This window comes from Euprymna scolopes, chromosome 27 (assembly GCF_053919585.1).
Source record: "Euprymna scolopes isolate OS-2025 chromosome 27, ASM5391958v1, whole genome shotgun sequence".
Lineage (NCBI taxonomy): Eukaryota > Metazoa > Mollusca > Cephalopoda > Sepiida > Sepiolidae > Euprymna > Euprymna scolopes.
Genome location: NC_136508.1, coordinates 115,243,840 through 115,259,667, shown reverse-complemented (window position 1 = coordinate 115,259,667; position 15,828 = coordinate 115,243,840). Strand labels below are relative to the sequence as shown.

At 35.2% G+C, this 15,828-nt stretch overlaps 2 long non-coding RNA genes across 3 annotated transcripts in view; one reads left to right on the top strand and one right to left on the bottom strand.

The window, feature by feature from the left end:
• The window catches only part of LOC145248786 (uncharacterized), a gene marked incomplete at its 5' end in the record, with an annotated part of 199,585 nt that overhangs the window by 123,777 nt on the left and 59,980 nt on the right, over positions 1–15,828 (top strand). The gene's annotated exons all lie outside the window — the stretch shown is intronic.
• LOC145249081 (uncharacterized) lies at positions 5,105–15,051 on the bottom strand. 2 transcript variants are annotated; one of them, XR_013863475.1, is made up of 3 exons: positions 12,677–15,051; positions 10,848–12,591; positions 5,105–5,368 (listed from the first exon to the last, which is right to left on the bottom strand). It is a non-coding gene; the product is annotated as an uncharacterized LOC145249081 (long non-coding RNA). The 2 variants fall into 2 exon arrangements; XR_013863474.1 differs by having other exon boundaries at positions 10,848–13,231.

Genomic DNA, 15,828 nt, shown 5'->3' with positions numbered 1-15,828 from the left:
CTTATTTATTTTTTTTATTATTATCACCTAATTTCTGGAAATACGTTTAAATTCAGTTTCTTTTTAATTGTATGACTTACGAGTGTTAAAATATTGATTTAAAATTAAAAACTTAAAATAGCAGTTTATAAAATAAACCAGAAAACCTGGTATGTCATATATTAATTATGCCTATATATATATGATATTTTATTATCATTATTATTTTATTTTATATATGATATTTTAATTGCAGAAATCCCCCTCTGTGCCAAATTACCGCACGTTTGCAATAAAAGATGACACATACAAATCTATTATGTCTACAGTATTACCCACTATCTTATGTAACTTTTTAATGTCGTTACATACACATTTACTCGTGCTATTAAAATGCTACATTCCATCCGTGGAGAACAACCATCACAATCGCAGCATTATAAGAGGAAGAAGTCCGTATTTTCTCTCTCTAAATGTAGTCTTACCACTGCTACCAGTCGTCGCCGGGTACTATTCTGCATTTCTCTACTACAGTGCTAATACACCCTTCGTAACTAGATGATTGCATACATATACATAACGTACTCTTCTTACGAATCAAAATTGGCTGAAACCGACTATTCTCATACTCAAGAATAAACCGATTTGATACATAAACGAACACTTCTAAACCTTGAAAAAAAACCGCGGCGCTCTACACATTAGACACCACCGCTAAAAAAATTAACACTCTTTACAGTTTTATAACCAAACAGAAACCAACCTTCACATATTGCTAACCTCATATAGCACAGGTCGCAACTTTCATAATGACCATCGGCTTTTCTTACATCGCTTACCTACGCTAACAGGACACCATAGCGATCGCTAACAAGAAAATAACAACTATTAGCCGCACATAAACGCATGCTTACATACTGATAGCCTTATTCCATGGGACTAACATACACAAGTAAAATAATTTCTATACACACACACCCTTACGAATTCTCAAAGCAAACTTACACGCATTCACGGTTAGACATGCAAACACAAAAAATCCTGGTTACATTTTCAAGACAGGAAGGTGTTGTGCTCCCCGCAAAAATGTAAACGGAATTTCTGTTAAATATTAAACGGTTCTTATGCTCGCGTAATTTCAGCGTGTTACTTACGGAAAAACGGTTAATTAAACTGCAGACGCATCTGGTAAAATCTATACACGTTCTATAATTGATTACACCCACTCCCAAAACACACACACACACACACAAAAAAAGAAAAGAAAGAAAAACACTGAAAAACAAAAACATGTTGCTATAAAAGTTTTACAATATCTTTTTTTATTATTAAATTGTTAGGTGAAAATATAGAATACTGTACACCAGACAATGAACACAACTGAAAATAACATGTTTTTTTTTTAAATTACAGATTTAAATCATGAATTTATTCAAAGTGTCCTTCATCTCGCTAAGTCAATCTCTCCTCTAAAAATATATATATATAATAAAATGATCATATATATATGAATTAAACTTTTACGATATCTTTGTTTATTAATTTATTAGGTGAAAGTACAGAGTATTTACAAAACACCCGTCAGCCCGGTAACATAATTGCATATTATCCAAATTGATTACCGTTCTTCTCCATAAATAAATAAATAAATAAAACGAAAAACAAAACTAGGTTTTTGTAAACCGTTCGAAAAACTTTCGGCACTTGAACAGTTTTGCCACCGTGTTATTTTTCCATAGTTTCCAGGTTAAATTCAAGCTTGACGATATTTTTTTTAATAAAATTGTTAGGTGGAAGCACATATTATTCACGAAACACCCTCACCAACGCATGTTAAAAATGGCCTACAAAATAATAACGTTATTTCAGCACGGTGGCAAATATACATAAGTATAAAGCTTACTGAATTAATAATTAAAGATTAGAAGAAAGAAGTAGAATCGAAAAATTAGAAATAAAAATTTAAAATAAAGTGAGGAAAATTTATAAGTACGACTTCGTTATTTAGGGACAAGGAAAACAGGCAGAAATGTATAGCAATTTTTTAGTGATGGACAATAATATGAGAGGATTGAAAACGATGAATGAAATGAATTATATTGAAGTGGATGGCTCGTACAAACCTGGCAGCCAGCGCATTACAGTGACTAATACAGATCTTTATATCTCTATAAATACTTGTCTCGGCAGAATTTGAATGAGATTTTCTTAACCAGCATAATGGAAAACCTAGAAAAGTCGCCATTCTAAAGAAAATTGTGAAGGTAGACCTAATGTAAAAATTTACGCCCCCCCCCCCAAAACCAAAAACTAACGTGTGCCAATCTCGAGAATCAGCCCGAAATCTATTATGATCGTCGCCGATTTTAAAATGTTTCTGCAATATCATCTACCGGATTTGTATTTATTATGTTGTTTGAATGTAATATTATTTTAACATATGTGAAATATTCACAATTTAAAACTGGTAAACAATTTTCTGTTGCATGTAATATACATATAATAACAAACGGAGGTGGAAAGCCCTAAAACCTCGACGACGTTTCGCCCGTTTAGTTCGGACTATTTCAAGAGTAAAAATGTAAAATGCTCACAGGCGAGAAGATTAATTCATTGTACATGTATGTCTCCATATATAATATTTTGATTGCAGAAATTCTGCTCTGGACCAAAGGTTTGCAACAACTGATGTCACATAAAAATTTTGACACTGCTAAATCTGTATAAAATGTGACGCATTCATTGTTTTCTGTTCATGTTTCTGTAAATAAATATCTAAACAGTTTGACAAATATATAACATGTTAACTTAAATAAAAAAATGCAAGAGAGCTATATGCCCAGTCTGTTAAATCAAAAGTAGCTGATCAGCGGCTTGGTTCCCACCAGTTCTGGAAAACAACAAATTGGATCCAGAACAGAAGTGTGCGTTCTATCCCAACCATTATCAATGGACCAGAGGTCATCTCGTCAGCATCAGACAAGGCCAAACTATTTGCCAAGAACTTTGCAGCTAATTCTACCCTATGCGACGAAGGCCATCAACTCCCCATATTTCCTCCTATAACACAGAATTCGCTAGGTAACATACAAATATCTGTGCATGAGGTCGCCAAGCTAATCAAGAACCTTGATTCCAGTAAAGCAACTGGCCCTGACGGCATCCCAATTATAGTGTTAAAAAAGCTTCAACCAGAACTTGCTCCCATACTTATGAAACTGTTTAAGCATTGTCTTAAGGAGAAGTGCTTTCCAACACCTTGGAAAACCTCATCAGTATGCCCTGTATTTAAGAACTCAGGTGATAAGTCATCTCCCTCTCAGTACAGACCAATAAGTCTCCTGTGTGTCATGAGTAAGTTGCTGGAATCCATATTAAATAGAGAAATAGTCAACCACCTCAGCAGGAATAACCTTCTTAGTGACACGCAATATGATTTCCTTTCTGCAAGATCTACAGCAGATGTGCTAACGGTTATATCTCATAGGATTAGTGAATCTCTTGACAAAGGCTTCTTTTCTAGGGCAATTGCTCTTGACATATCAAAGGCCTTCGACAGGGTATGGCATAAAGGCCTACTTCACAAGATTTCCAGCTACGGTATAACTGGAAATGTTCTCTCTATCATTAAATCATTTCTCTCTGATAGGCTCATAAGAGTAGTGGTTGATTGACAAAAATCAGAGGCCTGCAGTATTAATGCTGGAGTCCCTCAAGGGTCCATCCTGGGCCCAACTCTCTTCCTGATCTATATCAATGATCTCCCTAAACACATACTTAAATCATTCGTTGACATCTATACTGATGACAACCATCTATGGCAACACATCAAAGGCTGTAAATGACAAAGCTCTTTCTGATTCTCTCTCCTGATCTCGAGCGCGTGGTTCAGTGGGGGAAGACGTGGCTGGTTACCTTTAATGCATCTAAAACTAAACCCCTATCTTTACATCATCAACGCTCTGATCCCCATCTGGCATCAATTGAAATGGATGGCTCTCGTCTTGGGGAGGCTCCATGTTTTGACAAGCTTCTGGGCTTGACCTTCACTCCTGATCTGAAATGGAACACTTACATCAAATCTGTTGCCAAGGTCATAAATTAACGAATCCTATAGTGGATGAAACGCCGAATATTCAGTGTAGCTTAATCGCCATATATATTTCATAAATTACTATATATATCATAAATTACTATATATATCATAAATTACTATATATATGTATATATATCATAAATTACTATATATATATATATCATAAATTACTATATATATATATATATATATATATATTTGTTAGTACATTTTCATGTTTTTTTAAAGGTAGATAACTCTTATTTTTATTATCTCCCTTGAGAAAGCACACACACATATATGTATATATATATACATATATTTGTGAGTATATTTTCATATGGTTTCATAAAGGTAACTCTGACTTGAATAATATCCGAGAAGTTCTTTTTGTTTTAACTTATTTTAAAGCGTTTATTTACTTTGGAACATAACAAGTGTTCAGGCTCAAATTAGAACAAGACCGAGGTGACTGTCATGAGACCGTCGTCTCCCTGCATATTAAAACAAAGTCCCCACCAACCTCCATACGTAGTTAATTGTCATGTCGAAAATAGTAATATATCCAAAAATTACGAAGACTCTACAAGTGCAGAGTTCTTTATAGTTCAAAGTAATTTGTATGTTTGTTAAAAACTACTTCAAAAATGCTGTTTGACTTTAAGTGTCGTTTAAAGACAAAACCAATATTAAGTATTTAATTGTCATGCCGAAAATAGTAATATATCCAAAAATGACCAAAACTCACCAAGTGCAGAGTTCTTTATAGTTCAAACCAATATTAAGTAATTTTTTTTTTTTTTTTGCATACATTATTGCTGATATTCATGCTGCTCCTCTTTGATCAAATTGTCTCTAGGATGGATTAGGGTTGGGGGTCAGGGTTAGCTTTTTTTTTTTTTTTTATTTGATATGTAATTCTATGTCGATTTTCTTAATGTTTTCGAGTATGCTGAAAACGAATATCACAATTAAATTCGGGGCTTATAAATCGTTTACCAGATATCAATAAACATGATGTATAACAAATAGATAACACAGAAAATAGACTTATAGTTTTAAAAGGTTTATTAGAAGAAAAATATGTAACCCACAGTGGGGACCCTAACAGGTACTACCACTCCGGGTCAGAGTGGACCTGGGAGCAATGGTAATTAAAGGGTGGCTCCACACTCCCCAAGCCTGCTTATGGAGCTTTACCATCGGATACAGTTTAAGGTCATATCCAGGACCCTGAAGTGGCGGCGGCTATCCTGTTCTTGTAGAAATTTTGGATGGGAGTGGTCTTCTTCTGGGAGAAGTTTCGGCTGGTTGCTAAAAAAAAAAAAAAGAAAAAAGAGACAAGTTTTAATCCAACGGAAATGGAATCATGTCGTTACAAGTCCAAGTAATTTTTAAATGGATATATCTATAAAAGTGAAAGTGTACAACTTATAGTATAAACCATTCAAATGTTAGATATAGTTTCCTTGGCCATGGATCTAACGTAATAAATTCATATGACCCTTAATCAATAATGGTTAATGTGTCAAAGTTAAAAATAAAGGAAAAATATATATAAGTGTAATTATTACTTCACGCGACAAATAGCTAGGGGGTTGCTGCTTTAATCCACGATGTATTTGTAAGTCATGCCGTGCTTTCTTTTCTCTAGCTTTAATTTAAACCTACGTCACTGCCAGTGGTCATACACAAACACATAACGGGTTCTAGCCTTCCTCCCTGCTACCACGCGTTTTTCCTTGTTTGGCTCAACACAAAACCCCCACAACTCCCACGGCTAAAATGTTAGTTTTGTACAAAGTACTGAGATGCCAGACAATTATGCTAGTTTAGAACTTTGAGGTCCAAGTAATCAGCCACATTTTTCAGTTTTGGGGCATAAATATTACTGCAAAGGCGTGTAAAGGGCAAACTCGAATTTGAGCGCAATCGTTATTCTAATAATTGCTCATTTTTAATATGCCATTATTATTATCATCATTTTCTTATATGGATCAGCAAGATATTTTTACTAGTAATAAGTTTATTTTTAGAACAGCTTATCACTTATTCTCTGGTATATTTTTGGTTTTAAAGTATTATTTTAGTATTAGTGTTTAATCTTTCAGTATTTATACAATTTAACATTTTGATATTTACATTTATGTCGAGGTTTAGTGTTTATTATTTGATCAGTTATAATTTAATTTAGCGCTAATTTATAAGTTATGTTTTAGTATCTAATCATGATTTTTTTGTTTTTAATTATTAGTTTTAGTTTTTATAGTTATTTAATATATTATAATTTATTAGAATATATTAACAGTAGTAAAATTATATTACTGATCCATAATGAAAATGATAATTATAGCTGGAACAATTACATCGAGAGCATTGCCAGGGCCGCTGCGAGGAAGGTGGGCTCTCTCTCTCTACCGTGCTAGAAAACTTCTAACACCCGAAAGTATCCTGTACCTCTCCAACAAGGCCACTATTCGCCCATGTATGGAGTATTGCTGTCATATTTGGGCTGGTGCATCGGCTACTAGTCTCTCACTCCTTGACAGGGTTCAAAAGAGAGTCGCAAATCTGATAGGCCCTAAACTGGCATCTAAGCTTCAGCCTCTGTCCCATCGTCGAAACGTTGCATCCCTCTGCCTGTTCTACAAGTATTATAATGGTGAATGCTCTGATGAACTGCATGCAAGCACTTTTGCCCCCACAACGTAAACACCCTCGACAGACCCGACAAGCTGCAAAATCCCACCCCCACACTGTAGAGATCCCTACATTTAAAAGATCTTTCTACTCCAGTAGTTTCTTCCCCAGAACTGCTAGAATTTGGAATTCCATTCCAGGTCACTGCTTCCCCAACTGTACTGACATGCATAAGTTCAAGTGCAACGTGAACCAACACCTCCCTGCCCAAATCCCTACATAGTACCCTAGTAGATGTTTCCCCCTGATAGTGGCAAAGTGCCTTGTTTGGGGTGAAAATGTAATAAAAAAAAAAAAAAAATAGTAATGTAAATATTTGTATATAATTACAAAGCATATTGTTCATGCATTTACATACAAATCCACATGAACAAGGAAACCTATCTCTCTCTCGGCAAAAATGAGTTCAAACTGAAGAAATGTTATATATAATTGTTTTCGGCTAACTTTACCAAATCTGTGCGTATGGTAAAAATAAGTAAAAAAAAACAAGTAATGTTCAACGCTGCAAGAGAACTAGAAAGAGAATAAAAGTTAATAGACAGGATAAAGTCTGGAACAAAAAGAGAAAAAAGAAATTAGCGAAATTTATCAGGTGCGAAAAAAGCGAGTAATGTTCAACGGTACTGGAGAACAAGAAAAGAAAGGGCCAATTAGAAGCTGGAATCATCAAAAGTCATTAGACAAAAAAGAAATCACGTAAATAGGACGCCATTTATCAGGTGCTGTAAAGAAATGCTCTTTTAGAATCTTCAAGTCTCAACACTCACTAGTAAAAATAAGTCAAAAACAAGTAATGTTCAACGCTGCAAGAGAACTAGAGAACTAGAAAGAGAATAAAAGTTAATAGACAGGATAAAGTCTGGAACAAAAAGAGAAAAAAGAAATTAGCGAAATTTATCAGGTGCGAAAAAAGCGAGTAATGTTCAACGGTACTGGAGAACAAGAAAAGAAAGGGCCAATTAGAAGCTGGAATCATCAAAATAGGGGTAGGCTATAGAAGCAAAATTTTTCAAATAAATGCCAAAAGTGGCTTATTATATGTAAATAGATGGGAACAAAAAAATTGGAGGGTCACTGGCCCCAAACGTGATTTGACCGCGTCAACGTGTGAAAATGGCCCAAATTTCGGCCCCGAACACACTTAATCACTTATTGAAAGCCACAGGATGCATTTTTTGACTATAAATGCATTTGTATCATTAAATCTAACATTCCCATTGGCTATCTCACAAGTACGGTTTTTTTAAGGGTATCTCAGAGTCCAAAATGGGTCAAAATTACCCCAAAAGTAGCCAAAAATGGTCGGAAATCACGGATTTTCCAAAATGCACCTCCCAAGACACACAGGGTGCAATTTTTGACCATAAATGGCTCTATAAATTTAAATCTAACATTCTCACTGGCTATCCCACCTATATAGGGCTTTTCAAGGTATCTTAAGGGTTCAAAATGGGTCAAATTTACCCAAAAATTAGCCAAAAATGAATGAAAATCACGGATAATCCCCAAAATGCAGGTATTATATCTCATCGGGCTCCTATAAACACTCCTGTATGGCTTTTTACAGTTGGAAGACTTCCATTTGTATTTAGAGATCTTTGGGGGATGTAAAAAGGGTCAAAACAATCCAAAAATGACAAAATTACGCTTTACGGTACATAACATATGAATCATTAGTTCATTCATCAATGATACTTTTTAGAAACATTGTAACTTTACTACATCAACTTCTCAGAAAGTAATTAATTGTAAATTGAACATTGAATGTCAATAAAATGCTGTCCAAGAAGAGTCTGAATTCATAGTGTTCTCATAGTTACCCCAAAATTGATGAAAATGGCCCTCGATTCGCTATTTCTAGATTTGTAACCAATATATTGAATAACTTGATAAAAGCTATGAGTAATTAGCAAAGGAATTATTTTGTTATTTCAAGACACAGCTTCACTTCACATTACTTTAAAATCATACAACAGTAAAATATCAATATAATGCATTAAATGTTGGCTGCAGCACAGGAATTTGCTACAGCTATTTTGATTGACTCCTGGAAATTCCGTGCACCAGTTCGCAGATTGTAAGTGACATGTGTTTGGCTGGCGATCTCGGTACATGGGACAGTGCTACGGATTGTACCCGATCTGTTTAATGAGTAGTTCAAATTGTTTGAGGTATCATGCTCTGGCACAATGAGCCATTTGCGAGAGAGAGAGACTTTTGATCGGCAAAGAATCTTCGTTCATGTACATCAAATTCATCAGGATTCACATCTTTTGAAAGTATATTGAGAAGGACATGGTGCTCTCGTTTCCATTTAATTATATTCACACGTCTGGAACCCTTTGCTTTGTAGACATCTTTATCGTAAATTTTTAGCCATCGATCAAGTTTATGTTTTATCCCAGGTATTGTAACATAACGAACATCACTTCCAAAGGCTTTCTGCCACAATTGTAGTAATCGCAAGGAGAACTGGTCAATATGATTTTTCTGTGTCGTGGTACCATATTTGGCAGCATGATGTTGCTGCACAGCTTGAACACATTCAGCCTCAGTTGGAAGAGAATCAAGCAGAAGATAAGTCCAATCGTCGTAATTATAATCTTAGTTCAATCAAATTCACAATTAATGCAATGCAATGTTATCGTGTCTATTTAAAGATGCCATTCCATTGATACAGAAAGAAAACATTTCCTTATTTGGTAATTTTCCATCTATAACTCAAATTAAGCCCCTTTTTGACAACCTATGTTGATTCTTAGGGACTTTTTGACTCATTGGCTAAATCGGCCATATTTAGCCCCTTTTAAAGGTCCTTATACCCCTCATTAACAGTGCAAAAGTTAGGAGAGTGCCTGCTTCAAGCATTTCCCAACAGTTTCTGCCATGTAGAGGTGTCTTTGAGCCCATGGGAGGTGCATTTTGGAAAATCTGTGATTTCCGACCATTTTTGGCTAATTTTGGGGTAATTTGACCCATTTTGGACTCTGAGATACCCTAAAAAAACCCTACTTGTGGGATAGCCAATGGGAATGTTAGATTTAATGATACAAATGCATTTATAGCGAAAAAATGCACCCTGTGGCTTTCAATAAGTGATCAAGTGTGTTCGGGGCCGAAATTTGGGCCATTTTCACGCGTTGACGCGGTCAAATCACGTTTGGGGCCAGCGACCCTCCAATTTTGACCCATTTTGAACAAAATCACTTGTTCCCATCTATTTACATATAAATGAAGGTTTTTTTTGGCATTTATTTGAAAAATTTTGTTTCTATAGCCTACCCCTAATCAAAAGTCATTAGACAAAATGAAATCAAGTAAATAGGACATTATAAGAAAAAATTCATCAGGTGCTGTAAAGAAATGCTCTTTTAGAATCTTCAAGTCTCAACACTCATTAGTAAAAAATAACTAAAAAAAAAACAAGTAATGTTAAACGCTGCAAGAGAACTAGAAAGAGAATAAAAGTTAATAGACAGGATAAAGTCTGGAACAAAAAGAGAAAAAAGAAATTAGCAAAATTTATCAGGTGCGAAAAAAGCGAGTATTGTTCAACGGTACTGGAGAACAAGAAAAGAAAGGGCCAATTAGAAGCTGGAATCATCAAAAGTCATTAGACAAAAAAGAAATCAAGTAAATTAAGAAATTAACTGAAACCCATCTAAAACAAAGCAAATTCAGCAGCTGGTACAAAACAAGTGCTGAAAAGGTGGTTTAGAGTCCTGAAGTCTCAACAATCACTAGAAAATTAGAAATAAATCAAGGTGTAGTGGTTGCAGCACCACCAAGACACATTGATACAATAAATGAAACCTTTATGAATTCGATGGGAAGTTGGAGTTGCTTATAAAAAAAAAATATATTATTACTTACTTTAGGAATTTCTGGAACTGCTTCCAAGATGGGGATGAGAGGGGTCATGGGTGTTGCTGCTGCTGGTGCTGAAAACTTGAATAACTTTTTCTTTTTTTTAATTGTTTTTTTTCTTTTTTTGGTTTGTTTGTTTTATTTATTTTCCTTTATTTCATAGCATTTTATTTTTATGAAATTATTTTTTTGGAAATTATAATTAGGAAATAACAATACTTACTTTATGACTTTCTGGAACTGCATCCAATATTGGGATGACAGGGTCATGGCTGTTGCTGTTGAAACCTGTAATAACTAGTTGTATTATTATTTTTACATTTTTTTTTCGGTTTATTTTCCTTTAGATCACAGTATTTTATTTTTTGTGAAATTTTCTTTTTTTTTAAAATTATAATTAGAAGAAGATATCAATACTTACTTTATGACTTTCTGGAACTGCATCCAATATTGGGATGACAGGGTCATGGCTGTTGCTGTTGAAACCTGTAATAACTAGTTGTATTATTATTTTTACATTTTTTTTTTCGGTTTATTTTCCTTTAGATCACAGTATGTTATTTTTTGTGAAATTTTCTTTTTTTAAAAAATTATAATTAGAAGAAGATATCAATACTTACTTTATGACTTTCTGGAACTGCATCCAATATTGGGATGACAGGGTCATGGCTGTTGCTGTTGAAACCTGTAATAACTAGTTGTATTATTATTTTTACATTTTTTTTTCGGTTTATTTTCCTTTAGATCACAGTATTTTATTTTTTGTGAAATTTTCTTTTTTTTTAAAATTATAATTAGAAGAAGATATCAATACTTACTTTATGACTTTCTGGAACTGCATCCAATATTGGGATGACAGGGTCATGGCTGTTGCTGTTGAAACCTGTAATAACTAGTTGTATTATTATTTTTACATTTTTTTTTTCGGTTTATTTTCCTTTAGATCACAGTATGTTATTTTTTGTGAAATTTTCTTTTTTTAAAAAATTATAATTAGAAGAAGATATCAATACTTACTTTATGACTTTCTGGAACTGCATCCAATATTGGGATGACAGGGTCATGGCTGTTGCTGTTGAAACCTGTAATAACTAGTTGTATTATTATTTTTACATTTTTTTTCGGTTTATTTTCCTTTAGATCACAGTATTTTATTTTTTGTGAAATTTTCTTTTTTTTTAAAATTATAATTAGAAGAAGATATCAATACTTACTTTATGACTTTCTGGAACTGCATCCAATATTGGGATGACAGGGTCATGGCTGTTGCTGTTGAAACCTGTAATAACTAGTTGTATTATTATTTTTACATTTTTTTTTCGGTTTATTTTCCTTTAGATCACAGTATTTTATTTTTTGTGAAATTTTCTTTTTTTAAAAATTATAATTAGAAGAAGATATCAATACTTACTTTATGACTTTCTGGAACTGCATCCAATATTGGGATGACAGGGTCATGGCTGTTGCTGTTGAAACCTGTAATAACTAGTTGTATTATTATTTTTACATTTTTTTTTCGGTTTATTTTCCTTTAGATCACAGTATTTTATTTTTTGTGAAATTTTCTTTTTTTTAAAAATTATAATTAGAAGAAGATATCAATACTTACTTTATGACTTTCTGGAACTGCATCCAATATTGGGATGACAGGGTCATGGCTGTTGCTGTTGAAACCTGTAATAACTAGTTGTATTTTGCATTATTATTTTTACATTTTGTTTTATTTATGTTACTTTAGTACATTGCATTTTACTGAGTGTATGTTAATTATTTTGTTAATTTTTATTAAAATAAAATACCTGTAACAGAAAAATAATTTTGGTTATGATCATGCATGGGTGAATATTTTCGGTTAGACTTGCTAAAGTTGGTTAAAGGAAATACAAGCAGAAAGGAATTCGTTTTAATCACTAGCAACACAACGAAATAAATACTTACCTGAGGATTTTGCTGATTCTAACTAGAAGCTGCAGTAATGGAAAAGAGGAAAATTAAACTTGTCAATTACAAAAACTGAAATCGAAAAGAAGAAACGCTTGATGCTTTACTCACCTCTGGCTGGTCGTGGTCCCCATCAAACTGAAAAAGGAGGGAAAGGGTGGAATCCACTCGTTACCAGGTACCGTACAGGAAAGGACAGTCTGGCCAGGTAGGTGATGATCTCCCCAAAGTGGAGCGCTACATAAAACATGCATTGCTACGAACATCCTCCGAAAAAGGCGGTTTCTACTCGGAATAAAAGGCGGAGCAGAAAACGGAAGTGTTCTCTCTACTCAACACGATTCCTAGAGAGATACCACGAGATTGTGCGTGAATGAGGAGGAGGTGATGAAAGCTCACAAAACTGCCATTCCTACTATCGTATCGGATATTATTAATCGGAGGTCCATCATTGCATTACCGCCCCAGCTCGTAGTTGATAGATAGTAGGAATAATATTACCAGCGCCCTTCAGGCAGCTTGTGAGAACACACAAACTAATGGTAGTATTACTCTAGTCGTTCCTGGTCGAATGGAGCCATGCATGCATTATGTAGTAACACGAGCACGTGTCGCCTGATAAGAAAGAGCGTAGGCTCACCCACTTGGGGAGATTCCCTATCCAGACTTGCACCTATTTGTACACCTGGAACCGGACTCAGAACCTCGACAATGAGAAGAGTCAAGGAGAGCAAGGTGTTGAACTACCTAAAGAGGTCACCATATAAAACAAGCGTTGCTGTGAACAACCTTCCAAAACGAGGGAAGGGACTTTTTGTTCTCTCTACCCAACAGGATTCCTAGAGAGATACCACAAGATTGTGCGTGAATGTGGAAGAGCCTATGAAAGCTCACAAAACTGCCATTCCTACTATCGTATCGGATATTATTAATCGGAGGTCCATCATTGCATTACCGCCCCAGCTCATAGTTGATAGATAGTAGGAATAATATTACCAGCGCCCTTCAAGCAGCTTGTGAGCACACGCAAACTAATAGCAGTATTACTCTAGTCGTCCGTAGTCGAGTGGAGGCACGCGTGAATTACATAGTAGAAACACGAGCACGTGTCGCTCCCTCTTCGGGGGAATTCGGAAAAGCGCACCTTGCGCTGCAGGTATTTGTTGAGCTGGGAGTTGACTCAACACCTCGACACTGAGAAAAGAGCTTTAGAAAAGCTCCAGATTAGTTACCTGCAAAGTCGAGGAAAGTTGGAGGACCAGGCCTGCGAAGGAGAACACACACAATTTGGGCCTTGATGGAAGCACACGGGAGAGAGGGAGGCCAATTTTTCTCATTCGGGGGAGTGTTCTCCTTCCAGCCTGCTCGAGCACGTCTTTTCTGCTCGCCACATGCAAGCGTATAAAAAGACGACCAGATGACAGACGCAACAAACTCATGCCGTCATTCATTAACTGGATTTTGATCGGGTTCCGTACAACAAGGTGTTGAACTCCCTAAAGAGGGCACCATATAAAACAAGCGTTGCTGCGAACAACCTTCCAAAACGAGGGAAGGGACTTCTTGTTCTCTCTACTCAACAGGATTCCTAGAGAGATACCACAAGATTGTGCGTGAATGTGGAAGAGCCTATGGAAGCTCACAAAACTGCCATTCCTACTATCGTATCGGATATTATTAATCGAAGGTCCATCATTGCATTACCGCCCCAGCTCGTAGTTGATAGATAGTAGGAATAATATTACCAGCGCCCTTCAAGCAGCTTGTGAGCACACACAAACTATTTTAGTATTACTCTAGTCATCCGTAGTCAAGTGGAGGCACGCATGCATTACACAGTAGAAACACGAGCACGTGTCGCTCCCTCTTCGGGGAAATTCGGAGAAGCGCACCTTGCACTGCAGGTATTTGTTGAGCTGGAAGTGTGGACTCAACACCCCGACACTGATAAAAGAGCTTTAGAAAGCCTCCAAACCAGTTACCTGCAAAGTCGGGGAAACTTGGAGAAGCAGGCCTGCGGAGGAGAACACGCTCAAATGGGGCCTTGGAAGCAAACGGGAGGGGTTAGGGTTAGGATAAGGGAAAGGGATAGGGTAAGGCCCATTTTTCTTTTTTTGTTCGGGGAATGTTCTCCTTTCAGCCTGCTCCTTCCTTAACACGTCTTCTTTGCTCGCCACATGCAAGCGTATAAAAAGACGACCAGATGACGGACGTCATTTCCTGGATTTTGTTTTGCCAGAGCCCATTTAGCCGTGTAGTTGTTGTTCAACTACAACGTTACACCCCCCTACCACGGTGAGGATAGGGTTGGACTTTAGGGGGGAAAATACACATCCACATTTACTAATCTTACTCTTGCAATGTTGTTGTAATAAACAGAAAATTAGGAAATTCTTTAATGATTGCATTTTCGTAATTTTGGGATATGTTACGATTGTCGACTACAACTCAGTAGCTATGATTCTTTTTTTTTTTTTTTTTTTTTTTAAATATCAATTCAAAATGGCGACCGACTCTCTCTTTAACACGGTAAGTTCGGGAAAAGGTGTTATAAATAATAAACTAGACAAAATACTATTAAAAAACCACCAAATATATGTCAAGTTATGTCACGGTAACATATATTGAGCGAATTTCTAACAGTATTTTGTCTAGTTTATTATTTATTACATCTTTTTCCGAACTTACCGTGTTAAAGAGAGAGTCGGGCGCCATTTTGAATTTTCCAATATATCGGTAAACACTGTTTTTTCGAGCTGAATAAACATGTTTAATTTAATAAAAACACGAAAATTATATACACTTTGGTAAAAAAGTAAGTTATCTTGCCTTTGATAACATTTATTTGTTATATATTTGTTTTTTGACAACTTTTTCGAATCTATGTGTACAGTACTAATACACACCCGGTTATTCTATATTAAATAAATACTGAAATCAAATTATGAATAAAAAAAAATATAAAAAAAACTGAACTAATTTGGTGGGCTGAAATAAGGAACCAAGCAGAGAGCCGATGCGAGGTTAAAGAGACAGACAGACAGAGGATGTAGTTGGAGAGATACAGTACAGCTAGATAGATAGATAGATAGATAGATAGATAGATAGATAGATAGATAGATAGACAGACAGACAGACAGATAGATAAATATTTTTAATTTAAATCTAAATTAACGTCTTCTTATTTAATTTGTTAGGTGAAAGTCTACATATAATATTATTTAAACAAATAAAATCAGTAAACGTTTTTCGTAATTTTTGTA